Source organism: Oncorhynchus keta, chromosome 13, assembly GCF_023373465.1.
Source record: "Oncorhynchus keta strain PuntledgeMale-10-30-2019 chromosome 13, Oket_V2, whole genome shotgun sequence".
In the NCBI taxonomy this organism is placed as follows: Eukaryota; Metazoa; Chordata; class Actinopteri; order Salmoniformes; family Salmonidae; genus Oncorhynchus; species Oncorhynchus keta.
The window spans coordinates 17,840,494-17,861,956 of record NC_068433.1 but is presented as its reverse complement, the minus strand read 5'-3'; the positions used below and the strand labels follow the sequence as shown (position 1 = coordinate 17,861,956).

General features: G+C 44.7%; 1 protein-coding gene across 2 annotated transcripts in view; it reads right to left on the bottom strand.

Annotated features, from left to right (window-relative positions):
- Positions 1–21,463, bottom strand: part of LOC118391978 (Kv channel-interacting protein 4-like) — a 239,256-nt gene that overhangs the window by 192,974 nt on the left and 24,819 nt on the right. The window lies entirely within an intron of this gene.

Sequence of the window (21,463 nt, the reverse complement as noted above, 5' to 3'; positions counted from 1 at the left end):
TGTGCTGACAACAAAATCATACAAAAATTATCAATGGAAATCAAATGTATCAACCCATGGAGGTCTGGATTTGGAGTCACAATCAAAATTAAAGTGGAAAACCACACTACAGGCTGATCCAACTTTGATGTAATGTCCTTAAAACAAGTCAAAATGAGGCTCAGTAGTGTGTGGCCTCCACGTGCCTGTATGACCTCCCTATAACGCCTGGGCATGCTCCTGATGAGGTGGCGGATGGTCTCCTGAGGGATCTCCTCCCAGACCTGGACTAAAGCATCCGCCAACTCCTGGACAGTCTGTGGTGCAACGTGGCGTTGGTGGATGGAGCGAGACATGATGTCCCAGATGTGCTCAATTGGATTCAGGTCTGGGGAACGGGCGGGCCAGTCCATAGCATCAATGCCTTCCTCTTGCAGAAACTGCTGACACACTCCAGCCACATGAGGTCTAGCATTGTCTTGCATTAGGAGGAACCCAGGGCCAACCACACCAGCATATTGTCTCACAAGGGGTCTGAGGATCTCATCTCGGGTACCTAATGGCAGTCAGGCTAACTCTGGCGAGCACATGGAGGGCTGTGCGGCCCCCCAAAGAAATGCCACCCCACACCATGACTGACCCACCGCCAAACCGGTAATGCTGGAGGATGTTGCAGGCAGCAGAACGTTCTCCACGGCGTCTCCAGACTGTCACATCTGTCACATGTGCTCAGTGTGAACCTGCTTTCATCTGTGAAGAGCACAGGGCGCCAGTGGCGAATTTGCCAATCTTGGTGTTCACTGGCAAATGCCAAACGTCCTGCACGGCGTTGGGGTATAAGCACAACTCCCACCTGTGGACGTCAGGCCCTCATACCACCCTCATGGAGTCTGTTTGAGCAGACACATGCACATTTGTGGCCTGCTGGAGGTCATTTTGCAGGACTGGCAGTGCTCCTCCTGATCCTCCTTGCACAAAGGCAGAGGTAGCGGTCCTGCTGCTGGGTTGTTGCCCTCCTACGGCCTCCGCCACGTCTCCTGATGTACTGGCCTGTCTCCTGGTAGCGCCTCCATGCTCTGGACACTGCTGACAGACACAGCAAACCTTCTTGCCACATCTCGCATTGATGTGCCATCCTGGATGAGCTGCACTACCTGAGCCACTTGTGTGGGTTGTAGATTCCGTCTCATGCTACCACTAGAGTGATAGCACCGCCAGCATTCAAAAGTGACCAAAACATCAGCCAGGAAGCATAGGAACTGAGAAGTGGTCTGTGGTCTCCACCTGCAGAACCACTCCTTTATTGGGGGTGTCTTGCCAAATGCCTATAATTTCCACCTGTTGTCTATTCCATTTTCACAACAGCATGTGAAATGTATTGTCAATCAGTGTTGCTTCCTAAATGGACAGTTTGATTTCACAGAAGTGTGATTGACTTGAAGTTACATTGTGTTGTTTAAGTGTTCAGTGAGCAGTGTATAATATGCAAAAGTATGTGGACATCAAATTACTATATTCTGCTATTTGGCTATTATTCTGCTAGGTGTATAAAATCAAGCACATAGGCATGCAATCTCCATAGACAAACATTGGCAGTGGAATGGCCTTACTGAAGAGCTCAGTGACTTTCAACGTGACAACGTCATAGGATGCAACATTTCCAACAAGTCAGTTTAGCCGAGTAGCCGGACACAAGCCTAAGATCACTATGAGCATTGACAAGTGTTCGCCAGAGTGGTGTAAAGCTCGCCGCCATTGGACTGGAGAAGTGGAAACATGTTCTCTAGAGTGATGAATCCCGCTTCACCATCTTGCAGTCCGACAGACGAATCTGGGTTTGGCGGATACCTGGAGCACACTGCCTGCCCCAATGCATAGTGCCAATTATAAAGTTTGGTGGAGGAGAAATAATGGTCTGGGTCTGTTTTTTATGGTTTGGTCTAGACCCTTTAGTTCCAGTGAAGGGAAATCTTAACACTACAGCATACTATTTTAGACTATTCTGTTCTTCCAACTTTGTGGTAACAGTTTGTGGCAACAGTTTCAGCATGACAATGCCCCCGTGTGCACAAATGGTTTGTTGAGATCGGTGTGGAAGAACTTGATTGGCCTGCACAGAGCCCCGACTTCAACCCCATTGAACACCTTTGCGATGAATTGGAATGCCGGCTGCGAGCCATGCCTAAATCGCCCAACATCATTGCCCAACCTCACTAATGCCGTTGTGGCTGAATGGAAAAAGGTCCCAACAGCAATGTTCTAACATCTAGTGGAAACCTTCCCAGAAGAGCGGAGGCTGTTACAGCAGCAAAGAGGGGACCAACTCTGTCACATTTACACTCAGCGAGCCTCCCACTACAATCAACGCACTGAAATAGCTGGATTGCTGACAATTGAAACAAATCTGTATCCCATGTCATAGTGACAGCTTTGTTCTCCTGGATCCTGGCCACCATCGACTAGTCGGTGACAGGTTGACAGATCCTCCTGTCTGGGCATTCACCCTCGGATCAACACATGCCATGTGGTCAAAGGTAGGACATGGTGGGAAAGCGATATACTGTCAGCTACATGAGATTCCAATCAGTGTACTTATGAAGACATACGAATCCAAATGGCATTATTCTGTGTTCCAAATGAACGCATGTAACCATGTAAACAGTTTAAGAATACTGTATACTAGCCAATACATTTACACAGCTTTAGGGTAACTACTATAAGTGGGTTCCCTGGTTTAAATGCAGTGTATACAAAGGACTTATGAATATAACAAAAAAAATACACAGGCCAATCATTAGAAACAACTTAGTATGTGCAATAATGTGCAACTCCAATGTCATCTTTACTTTGCTCTGCCGCGGCAACGCAACTCAAATGCTGTTTTTTCACCGAAGCTGAGGCAACCTAAATTGGCTCTGTGACAGGGACAGTTGTGTGAAAGCGGAGAGACACAGATGCATATGAAGTCACTTCTGGCCTCAGGCGCTGAGTCTTACGTGGTTACACTGTACCTAGCATCAATCACACAGGCTATTTTTAGGACGGCCAGTCCACCTCTGGAATACAAACACTGGGCTGAAGTAGGTTAGGCCCACAGCCTACAGTGAGCGATACATATGTAGGGTGGCCATCTTGGAAATATAGTAACAGCTGATTGATGACAAAGAGCAGAGGATATTTAGTAATGGCAGAGATGCATTTAAAGACCTATGAAGAAAAATGTCACATTCTTGGTGGGAACCACTTTGAAAGAAGGTTTTAATTTGAAAGTGTAATTAAACTTTTAGAGAGAGAGGAAGCAAAATGGCTGATATAATACTGCTTATCATGGGCTAATTCTCAGTGAATTGCCGAGTTTTGGTGGGCCATGGAACAATCTGGCATTAATGAGTTAATGAGGTCTCAAGTATGAAAACGACAGATTTTCTAATAGTACACAGCAGTGGAGGCTGCTGAGGGGCTCCTAATAATGTCTGGAATGGAGTAAAATAAATGGTATCAAACCATGTGTTTGATATATATGGTACCATTCCACTAATTCCGCTCTATCCATGACCACAAGACCGTCCTCCCCAATTAAGGTGCCACCAACCTCCAATTGTACAGTCCACTGAAACTACCAAATACACTGCTGCAGAGAACGAATGGAAAACAACCACAGCTTTAATGATGTAGATATAATGAACCCCAACCAAGAGAAAGGACAGACGAGCGCATGGCAGGACATACCTACGAGTCAGAGTCACGTGCTCGCAGACGTCTCGGTTGACGTATCCTAGGACAGCGGCGAGGCCTATTGTCTGTCGTCGGGATACTTTCACCTGTTTTGCAGACTGCTCCGTTAGTTCAGAATGGGCGACTCCGGCTAAGTCCCCGTTAGCCGTGTTTAGCCGCTAATCCTGTTCATCGTCACACAGCGCAGGGTTCTGTTGTGACGGGCTCCAGACAAGTGGGGAAAAGGACTGCCAGTCTCATTGTGCATGAATGGAAACTAATACTGAAGTGTTTGTCTCCATTTTTGGAGGTTTTGGGCTTTCGGAACAACAACGATTATTCATGCCACTGATTAATAGAACGCTAATTGAATCAACTCCAATAGGGACCTTTTGGGTGCCGCCATTATAAACTTTACAATTATGTTAATAATGGTACAGCAGAAAGGAACTGTGATAATTAGTCAAATAACCAGTAGCTTCTTTCTAAGTGATAGAGTAAGCAATTGAGTATAGCCTTTTCTTAAAGACCTAAGTCTATATTAGTTGAGGGCAAAAAGCAGTTGGTTCAGTAACGGATAAACGCTGACGTTCTGTACATTACCTTTGGAATAATGGACGATGCAGCGGGACGAGGTGGTAATGTAACGGTAATTCCCAGTTAATGTACCCTACTGTCGGGAAAAGGAGCAGAACAGGCCCTACTGTCGGGAGAAGGAGCGGAGCAGGCCCTACTGTCGGGAGAAGGAGCAGAACAGGCCCTACTGTCGGGAGAAGGAGCAGAGCAGGCCCTACTGTCGGGAGAAGGAGCAGAACAGGCCCTACTGTCGGGAGAAGGAGCAGAACAGGCCCTACTGTCGGGAGAAGGAGCAGAACAGGCCCTACTGTCGGGAGAAGGAGCAGTAAAGGGCCTACTGTCGGGAGAAGGAACAAAACAGGCCCTACTGTCGGGAGAAGGAGCAGAGCAGGCCCTACTGTCGGGAGAAGGAGCAGAGCAGGCCCTACTGTCGGGAGAAGGGGCAGAGCAGGCCCTACTGTCGGGAGAAGGAGCAGAGCAGGCCCTACTGTCGGGAGAAGGAGCAGAGCAGGCCCTACTGTCGGGAGAAGGAGCAGAGCAGGCCCTACTGTCGGGAGAAGGAGCAGAGCAGGCCCTACTGTCGGGAGAAGGAGCAGAGCAGGCCCTACTGTCGGGAGAAGGAGCAGAGCAGGCCCTACTGTCGGGAGAAGGAGCAGAGCAGGCCCTACTGTCGGGAGAAGGAGCGGAGCAGGCCCTACTGTCGGGAGAAGGAGCAGAACAGGCCCTACTGTCGGGAGAAGGAGCAGAACAGGCCCTACTGTCGGGAGAAGGAGCAGAACAGGCCCTACTGTCGGGAGAAGGAGCGGAGCAGGCCCTACTGTCGGGAGAAGGAGCAGAACAGGCCCTACTGTCGGGAGAAGGAGCAGAACAGGCCCTACTGTCGGGAGAAGGAGCAGAACAGGCCCTACTGTCGGGAGAAGGAGCAGAACAGGCCCTACTGTCGGGAGAAGGAGCGGAGCAGGCCCTACTGTCGGGAGAAGGAGCGGAGCAGGCCCTACTGTCGGGAGAAGGAGCAGAACAGGCCCTACTGTCAGTAGTAGGAGGGACAGCAGGGGGAAACCATTCAGAACATGACAAACTAAATTGGGTTAGAGCTCCTGTTCTGTTGGTAATATTTAGAGTCTAACAACGTCAATGTTATACTTATTTAGGAAAAGTCAAGGAGGAGGATGGAGTGGGGCATGAGTTTAAAAGTATTGAGTATTAAAACAGTCCAATTCAGTCCAAACGACTGCTTTAGCGGTTCTAGTGTTCATTTAAAAAACAGTGGGGTGACAGGCATTAATGAAGAGACCAATTTCTAACGGCGTCACTCAGCACTGGGTCAAAACCGCTAGGTCTGGATCTCCTGCTGCGACAGCACTTTTCCTCCAGCAATTACATCTGCAATCAACTCAACAACAAGTGTGCAAGAGGGAAGGTCAGTTAATGTGCTCACCACAAAAAATTGCAGAAACAATTTAAAAAATGCTTTCTTTTTCATGGTCCTGCTACAAGAAACTCTTCAGGAGTGCTTGCCTAGCTACCTGGGGGAATTGGAAGATGTGACCCTGACATGTAATCTCATGGTGAGAGATTCTGCATCTGACGGCTGGGATAGGCAGACCGGCGGAGAGCACTGGTGCCCCCTGTGAGGGGAAAGGCATGCAGTAGAACCTGAAGAGCAGAAGTTGAATAGGAGCAGCACTTGCACTGATTAGCCTGTACAGAAAATTTATAAAGAGGGAAGACAAACAGGGCTACAAGCGGAAAAACAAAACAATTTGACATACTGTACACTACCGGTCAAAAGTTTTAGAACACCTACTCATTCAAGGTTTTTCTTCTTTTTTTTTAAAACTATTTTCTACATTGTAGAATAATAGTGAAGACATCAACACTATGAAATAACACATATGGAATCATGTAGTAACCAAAAAAATGGTTAAACAAATCAAAATATGTTTTATATTTGAGAGAGAGCTTTACACACTCTTGGCATTCTCTCAACCAGCTTCATGAGGTAGTCACCTGAAATGCATTTCAATTAACAGGTGTGCCTTGTAAAAGTTAATTTGTGGAATTTCTTTCCTTCTTAATGTGTTTGTAAGTACAGATATTGTTTACTCACTGGGAAATGAATATCCAACTAGTCATTGACAACTGTGTGGAGCTTGGAGTTTGTGACAGCAGCTAAGTGATCTTATCACAGTATCACAGACTCAATGTCCAGGGATTTCCAATGATCATCTTCCCTTTAACGACTTGTGTAGCGTGTGAGCATCAAAGTGTTACATGTGCGTGTTCATGGGAGTCTCGGGTTATCAGACGTTTTTGTAAAAAAGAAAAAAAGAGCCGGGCCCCTTCGGGATCCACCCTTGTCTCACAAACACGCCTCTGACTCAGCCCGGTTAATCACACAGACTAATGGTTTGCTTCTGCGGACACAAAATAAATATACGAATCCAAACGGTACAACACAGAACTCTGTATCTCTAACACTTTGGGTTAAACACCAATGGTATTCAGTAAGTTGGTTTATATTTAGAATAATGTTGTACAGCTTTGTCATTCTAATATTTTTTTAATGATTTGATATATTTTATGTGTGATAAGGCCACACAGAGCACCAGAGATAACTACAATGAACAAAAATAAACTAAACAATTTGAAAGATTTTGCTGAGAAACACACTTCTCCAGCGTGCATCGGGGGGGGGGGTCTTTTAATTCAGATCATGAAACATTGGACCAACACTTTACAAGCTGCGTTTATATATTTGTTCAGTGTACAGACACCTGTGATAATCTGAAGTTCCCAAAAAGGTCTAGTATTCACAAAACAACTTGAGTTACCAAAGCTCTAGTAGTTTACTTATAAACGTGAAATGTGTCCAGTAATATACTCTCCCTTCGCTTTGCCACCCTAGTCATCGTTAATCATTAGTGATGCTATTGACAAACCATTGGCCCGTCGTCTAATCTTACGCAAATTTACATAACATTTAAAATAAAAAGGCCTAAACTGCTATATCAAACTGATGTTCCAAGTTCCAACTGAAGGATATTCAAGATCTAGCTAATAATCTTAAAAAGAACGCATACAATTGCCAAATCTGACCTGAGTATCAGAACCCTCCTTGCTTTCACAGGCATTGCATAGCCCATGGCCAAGTGCAAGCGAGCAATAGCCCATGAAAGTAAAGAAACGGTGCGGCGTATTCAGCCATAATGCTGTTAATGACATGCTATTTTACCTGCTCAACCTGTGGATACACTCTGTGCCCAATTTCATATTGGACATAAATGTATATTATAGGTCTACAATATGACGCTTTGGGAAGCTGCCTGAGGATAATGAAATCTAACAGTACTTGTAAACGAAAAGAAAACAAAGGGACAATTGACTATCGCCTAAAAGCCATAGGCATAATCCATTTCAACAGCCTAAACATGCCTTAGTATAGAAATTGAGTCTTGAAATGTCATATTATAGAGATGACCTACAGGCTACAGAAGTGTACAGTATTACAATATTATGTAACAAAGAACAGTACAACTGATATCAAGTCTTGCACTAAGTAGGCTACTGCTTGTATGTGTGGGTTGCTGCCATCTTCTGGTGGCAAACGTGAGGTTCAATTGATTTCTCAGAGATGTACAATACATTAATCATATTTTCTGGCAAGATCGCCCAAAAAGTATTTGGCCTATTCCAATGATTATATATATTTTTCTTCCCCCAACAGATTAAATACATGAGCAGCTTGTACACTGAGCAATATACAGCACAGATAACAAAATGAATGCTAAATTCTAAGAGCAATTAAAACACCTAAATAAATTGCTTTTTTCACTTAGAACAGAATATGTCCACATTATTGGTGTTAATTCGCCTACAAAATGGAATTGCATACAGGACAAAACCACGACAGTACATTTCCCTCAGTCTTGCAAAGAAGAGATACATATAATGGTGTATTCTTGCCCCCTCTATCGTCCAAATGTAATATCCACATAAAGTTGGCTGAAATGATGCATACAGTTTGGAGTCCTGTATTGTGGACAACATCACTGACGCACACAGAGGATTCTGACACTCGCTGTCACACAGCTGTCGAAATTATACTTTAAATAAACTGTAAGTGCCATATACAAATATCAAAACTAAGTATGTCGACAAACTGAGGCTTGCCATTCAATTAAGTCCAAAAATACAAAACCTCAAAACATTTGACAAATCAAAAGTGAGGGGCCCGCTCAGAATAGACAAGTCCTTGACTAGCCCTATAGCTCTGGGCATGCATATTTATGTATGCCTGACTTAGCAAGCTTGCTCATTTGCCATTGACCTCCTCTTGGTCCTGAGGGACCTATTATCAACTGGGAGGGCTGTATATGTGATTATCTAAGTACTGGAGAAGCAGCCTGTTGTGGGACTCGGGTAATATGTTTTGTGCCAAAATTGAGGAGTACATACACTCAGTCTTATTCAAAGGGGGGTCTCAGCTGGGTGCCGTAGCTCATTCATTACAAGGTGGGGGTCTTTAACAACTATACTCTGACAGAAACACATAGGATAATATTTACACATGCCATCCACAAAGTGTTACAATGGGATCCCAATGATTGAGTTATGTACAAACTCTGTCTGAAGATTTTAAAACACAAAATGAGGAGGACAGTGATATATGGCATGTCTATAGTGATCTGCAAGTGACAGTGGCTTCTGTATGCTTTAGTCTTGACTGAAGTATCATTTGAATGCTAAATGTCATTCGTGTCATCCCTTAAGACAGATTCATTTTATAGCGTCACAGATTCATAAAGCATTCACAAGCAATTGTCATCTTCACTTAAAAAGCGATATAGCACGGGTCACTTACTGAAAGGTTATGCTTTAAGAGGTGACTTGGCAGCTGCTGTTGTAATGCGCCAATGTGTCCTCGGCTGGAGAGATTGGCAGGTTTCCTCAACAGCAGGGAAGACCGAACCGGAATTCTAAATTAGGACTGCTCTTGGAACAACATTTTCCTCCAGGCCACAGTAGTCCAAGTCTCAGTGCCATTTAAATGCAAAACTGAAACGGAAAATTAGTTTACATTATACAAATGTACCTCTAGGCAACAAAAACAAAAACAGAGGCTCTGAACCCATGCCATGCACATCTAAGAAAGGGGAAATGTATTCTGAATAACCTCAACTGAAAGACAAAGCCTTTAGGACAAATTTATCTCCGTTAACTAGCCAAGAATATTTTACTGTATTTTTATTTTCCCAATGGCTCAATACTACACTGGTCATTCTCATCCTCTTTTGAGGATATTCCCTAGGAAGACTTCCAGGGCTAAATATAGCCATGCCAACTTAACATTATACTAGTGAAGATAATGTCCAAACCAATTTCTATACCTGACAGGATGTACTGAAAATATATTGACAGAATATATTAAATACCAAAAGATTCATTTTGGGATACATTTCTAAAAGGAAAAAGCTCTCTCCAAGGACACAGGCTGGACAGCTTGATCCATCCCAAAACTGGGAAATGCTGGCAGATGTGGGCCAGTGCCTCACAGTTCCATCAGTGACAGCTGTAAGCCCGTGACCATATTAACCAAACTGGTACTATGGTCCAACTCTCTGTGCACTGTCTACTTTGACAGAGATAATGCCTTGGGAGGATGCTATGGACGAGCCATTTGAGAGGAAGAGGCTGAGCTTGCAGACGATGCAAAGCAGCGAGGCTTTGCCTAGTGGCTATCACAGAGACTGAGCAGGTATAGAGGGGAGTTTCTGGGATGCCAGAATTCACTGTTGAGCATTCTGGAGATCTGTAGGCTCGTAAACACAACATTAAGGATGGAAGGTGCCCACTTGAAAATCCCAATGGCGTAACTGACCTGCCCATATCCCTGTCTCAACACCGGTGCACGTTTAGGTTAGTGCTATGATATTCTATTGGCACAACGGATTTCATAACATGTCCCCGTGTATTTGAAAGCAGAGCAAAGAAAATTGACAAATGTATCGGCTTTAGAGCGAGTCAAACTGATACATAGAGGAAAACAATTCTACGCTTTGGCTATCATCTCAGTTTATGGCCTATAATGTCTCAAGATCCCATTGGAGGGAGCTCTCCTATAGTAAATGCTATTCCATAATGCCATATGACCGATGTACATATAGAGCCCACTGAGTAATCAACAACACTGCTGTTACAATGCAAATATTTTGACTAACGCCGCCAGCTTCAGCATATGGTACGATGAGCGCTAATCATTTTTCACTCTGACTGGACCATACATTTCACCTTTCCTACAAGGTGGGGTCAGGGCCGATCGATATCAAAACAAATCAAATCCAATCCTATTGGTCACATAGCAGATGTTAATGCAAGTGTAGCGAAATGCTTGTGCTTCTAGTTCCGACAATGCAGTAATAACCAACGAGTAATCTAACCTAACAATTCCAAAACTACTACCTTAAAGGGATAAAGAATATGTACATAAAGATATATGAATGAGTGATGGTACAGAACGGCATAGGCAAGATGCAGTAGATGGTATAGAGTACAGTATATACATATGAGATGAGTAATGTAGGGTATGTAAACAAAGTGGCATAGTTTAAAGTGGCTAGTGATACAGTGATACATGTATTACATAAAGATGCAGTAGATGATAGAGTACAGTATATACATATGAGATGAGTAATGTAGGGTATGTAAACATTATAATTAGTAGCATTGTTTAAAGTGGCTAGTGATATATTTTTACATCAATTTCCATTATTAAAGTGGCTGGAGTTGAGTCAGTGTGTTGGCAGCAGCCACTGTTAGTGGTGGCTGTTTAACAGTCTAATGGCCTTGAGATAGAAGCTGTTTTTCAGCCTCTCGGTCCCTGCTTTGATGCACCTGTACTGACCTCGCCTTCTGGATGATAGCGGGGTGAACAGGCAGTGGCTCGGGTGGTTGTTGTCCTTGATGATCTTTATGGCCTTCGTGTGGCATCGGGGTGGTGTAGGTGTCCTGGAGGGCAGGTAGTTTGCCCCCGGTGATGAGTTGTGCAGACCTCACTACCCTCTGGAGAGCCTTACGGTTGTGGGCGGAGCAGTTGCCGTACCAGGCGGTGATACAGCCCGACAGGATGCTCTCGATTGTGCATCTGTAGAAGTTTGTGAGTGCTTTTGGCGACAAGCCGAATTTCTTCAGCCTCCTGAGGTTGAAGAGGCGCTGCTGGGCCTTCTTCACGACGCGGTCTGTGTGGGTGAACCAATTCAGTTTGTTTGTGATGTGTACGCCGAGGAACTTAAAACTTACTACCCTCTACACTACTGTCCAGTCGATGTGGATAGGGGGGTGCTCCCTCTGCCGTTTCCTGAAGTCCACAATCATCTCCTTTGTTTTGTTGATGTTGAGTGTGAGTGTGAGGTTATTTTCCTGCCACCACACTCAGAGGGCCCTCACCTCCTCCCTGTAGGCCGTCTCGTCGTTGTTGGTAATCAAGCCTACTACTGTAGTGTCATCCTCAAACTTGATAGGAGTGCCACGCAGTCATGGGTGAAAAGGGAGTACAGGAGAGGGCTCAGAACGCACCCTTGTGGGGCCCCAGTGTTGAGGATCAGCGGGGTGGAGATGTTGTTGGCGGCCCGTCAGGAAGTCCAGTACCCAGTTGCACAGGGCGGGGTCGAGACCCAGGCTTAGTCTTATCATGTGGAGCTGTTTTTTGCCCCACATACTTGAGCTGCGCGATTGACAAAATATTGAATTACGATTTTCAGTTTGTCAGATATTGCAAGTGCGATTTTCAAACGCTTGGGATCATATGAAGTAATACATACTGTGATAACTGAATACTAAACCAAATACTCTTTTCCAACATTGTTATACTTACAACAGATAGGATTATTAAATATTACATTTTAAAATTAAATGATCATCAAAGTGCGCCATAAGCACAGCACTTATTCATTAATGATATTATGAGTTCCTATTTCACCATTATGAGCTTCCTATTCCATCCTTAAATAACCTAAGTGAATTATTTATTCAGGCAGCCATATGCTGCAGATGGGATAGGACGCTTATGATTGTGTAATGTATAAGTAGGCTCAATCATTATTATAATTGAAATGATTTGTCAGTGCCTTAAAAACATGAAACACAGCCTACCGATAGCAAGATGCAGCCTGTGCCCAGAGCATTGGAGTCTGGTTCAGTCATTCAATGCGATGGCCTTATACACACCTGCTGCTCTTCGTTCAGGCCCCAGGTGGCTAAATCTTCTCGCAACCCCAGTGCGATGTTTGCTCCTGTGTGATCTCTGAGGAAGTAGCCGATGATGTTTGCAAGCACCGACCTTTGCAGTTCAAACTCCTCATCAATAGTGTCAAAAGAATGTAGGTATTTGTTGTTCTACTACTAAAGGTCTATTGTAGTCGCGCAATAATCAACATGTGTAAGATCGGTTTCAACTTGTCCCTTAACTTTGTTATACAATGTTGGGACGGCGATTTGGAAGAAATATGTGCGAGATGGAATGAATCTTGGATCTCCTGTCCAGCTGGTTTATCATCTTCTTGAAGATGTCTTTGCAGACTGTGTAAATAGGAATCATGTGATAGAAACAGTGCCATCAGAAAGTATTCACACCCATTGACTTTATCCACAACACAGGCAGAATTTAAAATGTTACTGGCCTACAAACAATCTCAAAGTGGAATTATGTTTTAAGACATTTTTTGAAATTAATAAAACATTTAAAGTTGTAATGTCTTGAGTCAAGTATTCAACCCCTTTGTAATGGCAAGCCTAAATAAATTCAGGAGTAAGAATTTCCTTAACAAGTCACATAACTTGCATGGACTCATTGTGTGCAATAAGTGTTTAACACTATTGTAAACCACACATACAATTATCTGTAAGGTCCCTCAGTCAAGCAGTGCATTTCAAACACAGTTTCAACTACAAAGACCAGGGAGGTTTTCCAATGCCTGCAAAGAAGAGCACCTATTGGTAGATTTCTTCGTTTTTTTTTAAGTAGACATTGAATTTACTTTTGAGCATGATGAAGTAATTACACTTTGGATGGTGTATACATACACCCAGTCACTACAAAGATACAGTGCATCTGGAAAGTATTCAGACCCCTTCCCTTTTTCCACTGTTATTCTAAAATGGATGACTTTTTTTAATCCTCATTCTACACACAATACCCCATAAAGACAGTTGTTTTGACATTTTTGCAAATATATTAAAAACAGAAAACAGAAATGCCTTAGTACACATAGCTATTCAGACCCTTTACTTAGTACTTTGTTGAAGCACCTTTGGCAGCGAGTACGGCCTCGAGTCTTCTTGGGTATGTAGATTGATGAGTAAAAAATAAAACAAGGCTGCAATGTAACAAAACGTGGAAAAAGTCAAAGGGTCTGAATACTTAATGAATGCACGGCATAGGCTTCCTTCCTAACTCAGTTGCCGGAGAGGAGGGAAACCACTCAGGAATTTCATCATGATTCCAGTGGTGATTTTAAAACAGATACGGAGTTTAACGGCTGTGATAGGTGAAAACTGAGGATGGATCAACAACATTGTAGTTACTCCACAATACTAACATAATTTAGAGTGAAAAGGAAGCCTGCACAGCAAAAACATATTCCAAAACATGCTCCCTGTTTACAACAGGTCAATAAAGAATTTAGGCAAAAAAAGTGGAAAAGCTATTTGCTTTTTGTCCTCAATACAAAGTGTTATGTTGGGGCAAACATGTTTTCAAGCATAGTGGTGGCTGCATGTTATGGAAATGCTTGCAATCATTAAGGACTGGGGCATTTTTCAGGATAAGAAATGGAGCTAAGCACAGACAAAACCCTAGAGGAAAACCTGGTTCAGTCTGCTTTCCACCAGACACTGGGAGATGAATTCACCTTTCAGCAGGACAATAACCTAAAACACATGGCCAAATATACAGTTGAAGTCAGAAGTTTACATACACTTAGGTTGGCATCATTAAAACTAATTTTTCAACCACTCCACAAATTTCTTGTTAACAAACTATAGTTTTGGCAAGTTGGTAAGGACATCTACTGTGTGCATGACACAAATTATTTTTCCAACAATTGTTTACAGACAGATTATTTCACTTATAATTCACTGTATCACAATTCCAGTGGTCAGAGGTTTACATACACTATGCCTTTAAACAGCTGACTGTGCCTTTAAACAGCTTGGAAAATTCCAGAAAATGATGTCATGGCTTTAGAAGCTTCTGTTAGACTAATTAACATAATTTGAGTCAATTGGAGGTGTACCTGTGGATGTATTTCAAGGCCTACCTCAAAGCAATTTCAAAACGCCTGAAGGTACCACGTTCACCTGTACCACGCAGGCGTCAAACCGCTCAGGAAGGAGATGCGTTCTGTCTCCTAGAGATGAAGGTGCTTTTGTGCAAAAAGTGCAAATCAATCCCAGCACAACAGCAAAGGACCTTGTGAAGATGCTGGAGGAAGAACAGGTACAAAAGTATCTATATCCACAGTAAAACGAGTCCTATATCGACAAAACCTGAAAGGCCGCTCAGCAAGGAAGAAGCTACTGCTCCAAAACCGCCATAAAAAAGCCAGACTACGGTTTGCAACTGCACATGGGGACAAAGATCGTACCTTTTGGAGAAATTAACTCTGGTCTGATGAAACAAAAATAGAACTGTTTGGCCATAATGACCATCGTTATGTTTGGAGGAAAAAGGGGGATGCTTGCAAGCTGAAGAACACCATCCCAACTGTGAAGCACGGGGGTGAGAGCATCATGTTGCGGGGGTGCTTTGCTGCAGGAGGGACTGGTGCACTTCACAAAATAGATGGCAACATGAGGTAGGAAAATAATGTGGATATATTGAAGCAACACCTCAAGACATCAGTCAGGATGTTAAAGCTTGGTCGCAAATGGGTCTTCCAAATGGACAATGACCCCAAGCATACTTCCCAAGTTGTGGCAAAATGCCTTAAGGACAACAAAGTCAAGTTATTGGAGTGGCCATCACAAAGCCCCCGACCTCAATCCTATAGAAAATTTGTGGCAGAATTGAAAAAGCATGTGCGAGCAAGGCCTAAAAACCTGACTCAATTACACCAGCTCTATCCGGAGGATTGGGTCAAAATTCACCCAACTTATTATGGGAAGCTTGTGGAAGGCTACCCAAAACATTTAACCCAAGTTAAACGATTTAAAGGCAATGCTACCAGATGAGAATCTTAAAATGAAGTGGTGATCCTAACTGACCTAAAACAGGGAATTTTTACTAGGATTAAATGTCAGGACTTGTGAAAAACGGAGTTTAAATGTATTTGGCTAAGGTGTATGTAAACTTCTGACTTCAGCTGTACACTGGAGTTACTTACAAAGAAGACAGTGAATGTTCCTGAGTGGCCGAGTTACAGTGATGAATTAAATCTACTTGAAAATCTATGGCGAGACCTGACAATGGTTGTCTAGCAATGATCAACAACCAATTTGACAGAGTTTGAAGAATTTTGAAAATAATCATGGGCAAATGTTGCATAATCCAGGTGTGGAAATCTCTTAAAGATTTACCTAGAAAGACAGCTGTATTCACTGCCAAATGTGCTTCTACAAAGTATTGACTCAAGGGTGTGAATACTTATAGTAAGTAAATGAGATATCTGGATTTCATTTTCAATAAAATTGCAAACATTTCTAAAGACATGATTTTACTTTGTCATTGTAGGGTACTGTGTGTAGATGGGTGAGGAAAAATATGTGTTCACTCCATTTTGAATTCAGGCTATAACAACAAAATGTGGAGATAAACGGTTCCGGGTTGGAGCGAGCGGTCGCATTCGCACTTCGCTCTGCAGGTTGTATAACTTTTTCATTACATTTCATTATAGTACAACGGTTGATTTGTCTAATCTTAGCAATTCTTCTTAGCTAGCTACATAGCCGTCCTTGTATCAGAGATAATTGCATAATTATCGTATTTCGTCGCCCTAACGTAGCCTTCACTGCTATTCGCCCAGGAGCTAGCTGACGCTAGCTAACGCACACAGATTAGCATCACTGTAGTGCTATTCACTCAACTGAACGACTTGATTAGTCTAGTGTTAGCTAGCTACATAGCTGTCTTTGTTTCCAAGATAATTGTGTAGTTTAGTGTGTGTAGCCTTGGAGTGATTATCTTAATTCACTGAGGTTCGCTAGCCAGCTATTTGTCGTCCTTAACGTAGGAGACTCTGCTAGCTAGCCAACAGCTAACAGCTAACAGCTAGCCAACGTCACCACAAGTCTACTGATTCGAATTCAATCACCGGTCAGGTAGTATCACATTTTCATTTCATTTCATTACAGTACAACGGTTTGATTTGTTTGATCGTAGCTAGCTACATAGCCGTCTTTGTTTCAAAGATAATTGTGTAGTCTAGAGCGATTTCCTAGGTTAGCTAGCCAGCTATTGTCGTTCTTTTAATGCAACGTAACGTAAACAACACTGCTAGCTAGCCAGCTAGCCCCCGAATAGTAGCACTGTAGAAACTATTACACTCAACGGAACGACTTGATTAGTGTAGTGCCAACAACGCAGCTACTGCCAGCTAGCCTACTTTAGCAGTACTGTATCATTTTAATCATTTTAGTCAATAAGATTCTTGCTACGTAAGCTTAACTTTCTGAACATTCGAGACGTGTAGTCCACTTGTCATTCCAATCTCCTTGCATTAGCGTAGCCTTTTCTGTAGCCTATCAACTATGTGTCTGTCTATCCCTGTTCTCTCCTCTCTGCACAGACCATACAAACGCTCCACACCGCGTGGCCGCGACCACCCTAATCTGGTGGTCCCAGCGCGTACGACCCACGTGGAGTTCCAGGTCTCCGGTAGCCTCTGGAACTGCCGATCTGCGGCCAACAAGGCAGAGTTCATCTCAGCCTATGCCTCCCTCCAGTCCCTTGACTTCTTGGCACTGACGGAAACATGGATCACCACAGATAACACTGCTACTCCTACTGCTCTCTCCTCGTCCGCCCACGTGTTCTCGCACACCCCGAGAGCTTCTGGTCAGCGGGGTGGTGGCACCGGGATCCTCATCTCTCCCAAGTGGTCTTTCTCTCTTTCTCCCTTACCCATCTGTCTATCGCCTCCTTTGAATTCCATGCTGTCACAGTTACCAGCCCTTTCAAGATTAACATCCTTATCATTTATCGCCCTCCAGGTTCCCTCGGAGAGTTCATCAATGAGCTTGATGCCTTGATAAGCTCCTTTCCTGAGGACGGCTCACCTCTCACAGTTCTGGGCGACTTTAACCTCCCCACGTCTACCTTTGACTCATTCCTCTCTGCCTCCTTCTTTCCACTCCTCTCCTCTTTTGACCTCACCCTCTCACCTTCCCCCCCTACTCACAAGGCAGGCAATACGCTTGACCTCATCTTTACTAGATGCTGTTCTTCCACTAACCTCATTGCAACTCCCCTCCAAGTCTCCGACCACTACCTTGTATCCTTTTCCCTCTCGCTCTCATCCAACACTTCCCACACTGCCCCTACTCGGATGGTATCGCGCCGTCCCAACCTTCGCTCTCTCTCCCCCGCTACCCTCTCCTCTTCCATCCTATCATCTCTTCCCTCTGCTAAAACTTTCTCCAACCTATCTCCTGATTCTGCCTCCTCAACCCTCCTCTCCTCCCTTACTGCATCCTTTGACTCTCTATGTCCCCTATCCTCCAGGCCGGCTCGGTCCTCCCCTCCCGCTCCGTGGCTTGACGACTCATTGTGAGCTCACAGAACAGGGCTCCGGGCAGCCGAGCGGAAATGGAGGAAAACTCGCCTCCCTGCGGACCTGGCATCCTTTCACTCCCTCTCTACATTTTCCTCCTCTGTCTCTGCTGCTAAAGCCACTTTCTACCATTCTAAATTCCAAGCATCTGCCTCTAACCCTAGGAAGCTCTTTGCCACCTTCTCCTCCCTCCTGAATCCTCCCCCCCTCCTCCCTCTCTGCAGATGACTTCGTCAACCATTTTGAAAAGAAGGTCGACGACATCCGATCCTCGTTTGCTAAGTCAAACGACACCGCTGGTTCTGCTCACACTGCCCTACCCTATGCTCTGACCTCTTTCTCCCTCTCTCTCCAGATGAAATCTCGCGTCTTGTGACGTCCGGCCGCCCAACAACCTGCCCGCTTGACCCTATCCCCTCCTCTCTTCTCCAGACCATTTCCGGAGACCTTCTCCCTTACCTCACCTCGCTCATCAACTCATCCCTGACCGCTGGCTACGTCCCTCCCGTCTTCAAGAGAGCGAGAGTTGCACCCCTTCTGAAAAAACCTACACTCGATCCCTCCGATGTCAACAACTACAGACCAGTATCCCTTCTCTCTTTTCTCTCCAAAACTCTTGAGCGTGCCGTCCTTGGCCAGCTCTACCGCTATCTCTCTCAGAATGACCTTCTTGATACAAATCAGTCAGGTTTCAAGACTAGTCATTCAACTGAGACTGCTCTTCTCTGTATCACGGAGGCGCTCCGCACTGCTAAAGCTAACTCTCTCTCCTCTGCTCTCATCCTTCTAGACCTATCGGCTGCCTTCGATACTGTGAACCATCAGATCCTCCTCTCCACCCTCTCCGAGTTGGGCATCTCCGGCGCGGCCCACGCTTGGATTGCGTCCTACCTGACAGGTCGCTCCTACCAGGTGGCGTGGCGAGAATCTGTCTCCTCACCACGCGCTCTCACCACTGGTGTCCCCAGGGCTCTGTTCTAGGCCCTCTCTTATTCTCGCTATACACCAAGTCACTTGGCTCTGTCATAACCTCACATGGTCTCTCCTATCATTGCTATGCAGACGACACACAATTAATCTTCTCCTTTCCCCCTTCTGATGACCAGGTGGCGAATCGCATCTCTGCATGTCTGGCAGACATATCAGTGTGGATGACGGATCACCACCTCAAGCTGAACCTCAGCAAGACGGAGCTCCTCTTCCTCCCGGGAAGGACTGCCCGTTCCATGATCTCGCCATCACGGTTGACAACTCCATTGTGTCCTCCTCCCAGAGCGCTAAGAACCTTGGCGTGATCCTGGACAACACCCTGACGTTCTCAACTAACATCAAGGCGGTGTCCCGTTCCTGTAGGTTCATGCTCTACAACATCCGCAGAGTACGACCCTGCCTCACACAGGAAGCGGCGCAGGTCCTAATCCAGGCACTTGTCATCTCCCGTCTTGATTACTGCAACTCGCTGTTGGCTGGGCTCCCTGCCTGTGCCATTAAACCCCTACAACTCATCCAGAACGCCGCAGCCCGTCTGGTGTTCAACCTTCCCAAGTTCTCTCACGTCACCCCGCTCCTCCGCTCTCTCCACTGGCTTCCAGTTGAAGCTCGCATCCGCTACAAGACCATGGTGCTTGCCTACGGAGCTGTGAGGGGAACGGCACCTCAGTACCTCCAGGCTCTGATCAGGCCCTACACCCAAACAAGAGCACTGCGTTCATCCACCTCTGGCCTGCTCGCCTCCCTACCACTGAGGAAGTACAGTTCCCGCTCAGCCCAGTCAAAACTGTTCGCTGCTCTGGCCCCCCAATGGTGGAACAAACTCCCTCACGACGCCAGGACAGCGGAGTCAATCACCACCTTCCGGAGACACCTGAAACCCCACCTCTTCAAGGAATACCTAGGATAGGGTAAGTAAGGGTAAGTAATCCTTCTCCACCCCCCCCCCCCAAAAAAAGATTTAGATGCAAGTGGCTGTTCCACTGGATGTCATAAGGTGTATGCACCAATTTGTGAGTCGCTCTGGATAAGAGCGTCTGCTAAATGACTTAAATGTAAATGTAAATGAGTAAGTCAAGTGGCATGAATATCTTCCAAAGGCACTGTACAGTAGGTGATAGCCTCGGTGATTTCTATGTGGCAGCGGGATGTTTTTTCATTTGCTCTTATCAGCACTCAGGTTGCGGACACACTGAGGTGAAGAAGCCCTATCTCTCCTCAGCAGCATTTTTCATTGTGCACTCTTAGCGGGGACACTTGAGATTGGTCAGCATGTGCATGTCATGCAGAGAGAGAGAGAGCCCACTTGTGATTGGTCAGCATGTGCATGTCATGCAGAGAGAGAGAGAGAGAGAGAGAGCCCGCTTGTGATTGGTCAGCATGTGCATGTCATGCAGAGAGAGAGAGAGCCTACTTAGGATTGGTCAGCATCCTCTGTGCGTGTAGAGAGCCCGCTTGTGACTTAAAAATAAACAGTAGACAATGATTTCTGCCAAAAAACCCTCAGCATTCAGTCTTACATGAGTTCCTCTGGTGTTATGATTACTTTTTTAATTTATTTTTTATCCATGGAATTTGAATGAAAGTCTACATCAACAGCTGACCTTTTCCAGTCTAGGACATGATGCATTCACCTTGCAAGCTCTCATGCACATAACTTGTAAAATGTGGGAAAAGGACTGGGCCTTCCATGAGTATCCATTTTACAAAATCATCAAACCCCAACACCATGTCATTAGACTGCTAAATTCCCTGGGGTAATAGTGACGTTACCACCAAAACAAAGAACATCTGAGAAAAGGTAAGCTAAGCTATATGTTGACAAGAAAAAGCTGGTACATATTAAAAATATATGTGGACACCCCTTTAAATTAGTGGATTCAGTTATTTTGGCCATTCCCGACAGGTGTATAAAATCAGGTTACTCAACAGAGTAACCGGGTGGTAGCAGGCTAGTGATGGCCTTGACTTCTATTACCATCGCCAACCATGTAAAAATAGCCTACGTAAAGCCAACAAAAAAAACATTGCAGCCTGCAGGTTGAAAATATAAAATAAATCACATTGGATATGCATGGCCTGTCTGCAAGGAACTTGAAACATTTGATCAACTATTAATTCGGTCCAGCCCCAAGCTTGCACTAACAAACCTGCAACACCATATAAAATATTCTGGACCCTCAGAGTTCCCCGGCCAGTGAGCTCCAGACACAGCTGTATTTGCGCAAGAGATAATCAGGTAAGCCTATTTTATGACAATTCCACCAGATCACAGCATGACATTTGTTTTCCCTTTCACGCCGAGTGGTTATCAAAAGGGAGAGAGCTGGAAAGATTTCTCAAAATGGGCTACTTTGAAGAACTATTGTCATTCTCAATGGATGTAAAAATAGACTTTGTTTACAGCAAGTTTGAAGTGACAAGAAAATGACTTTGAG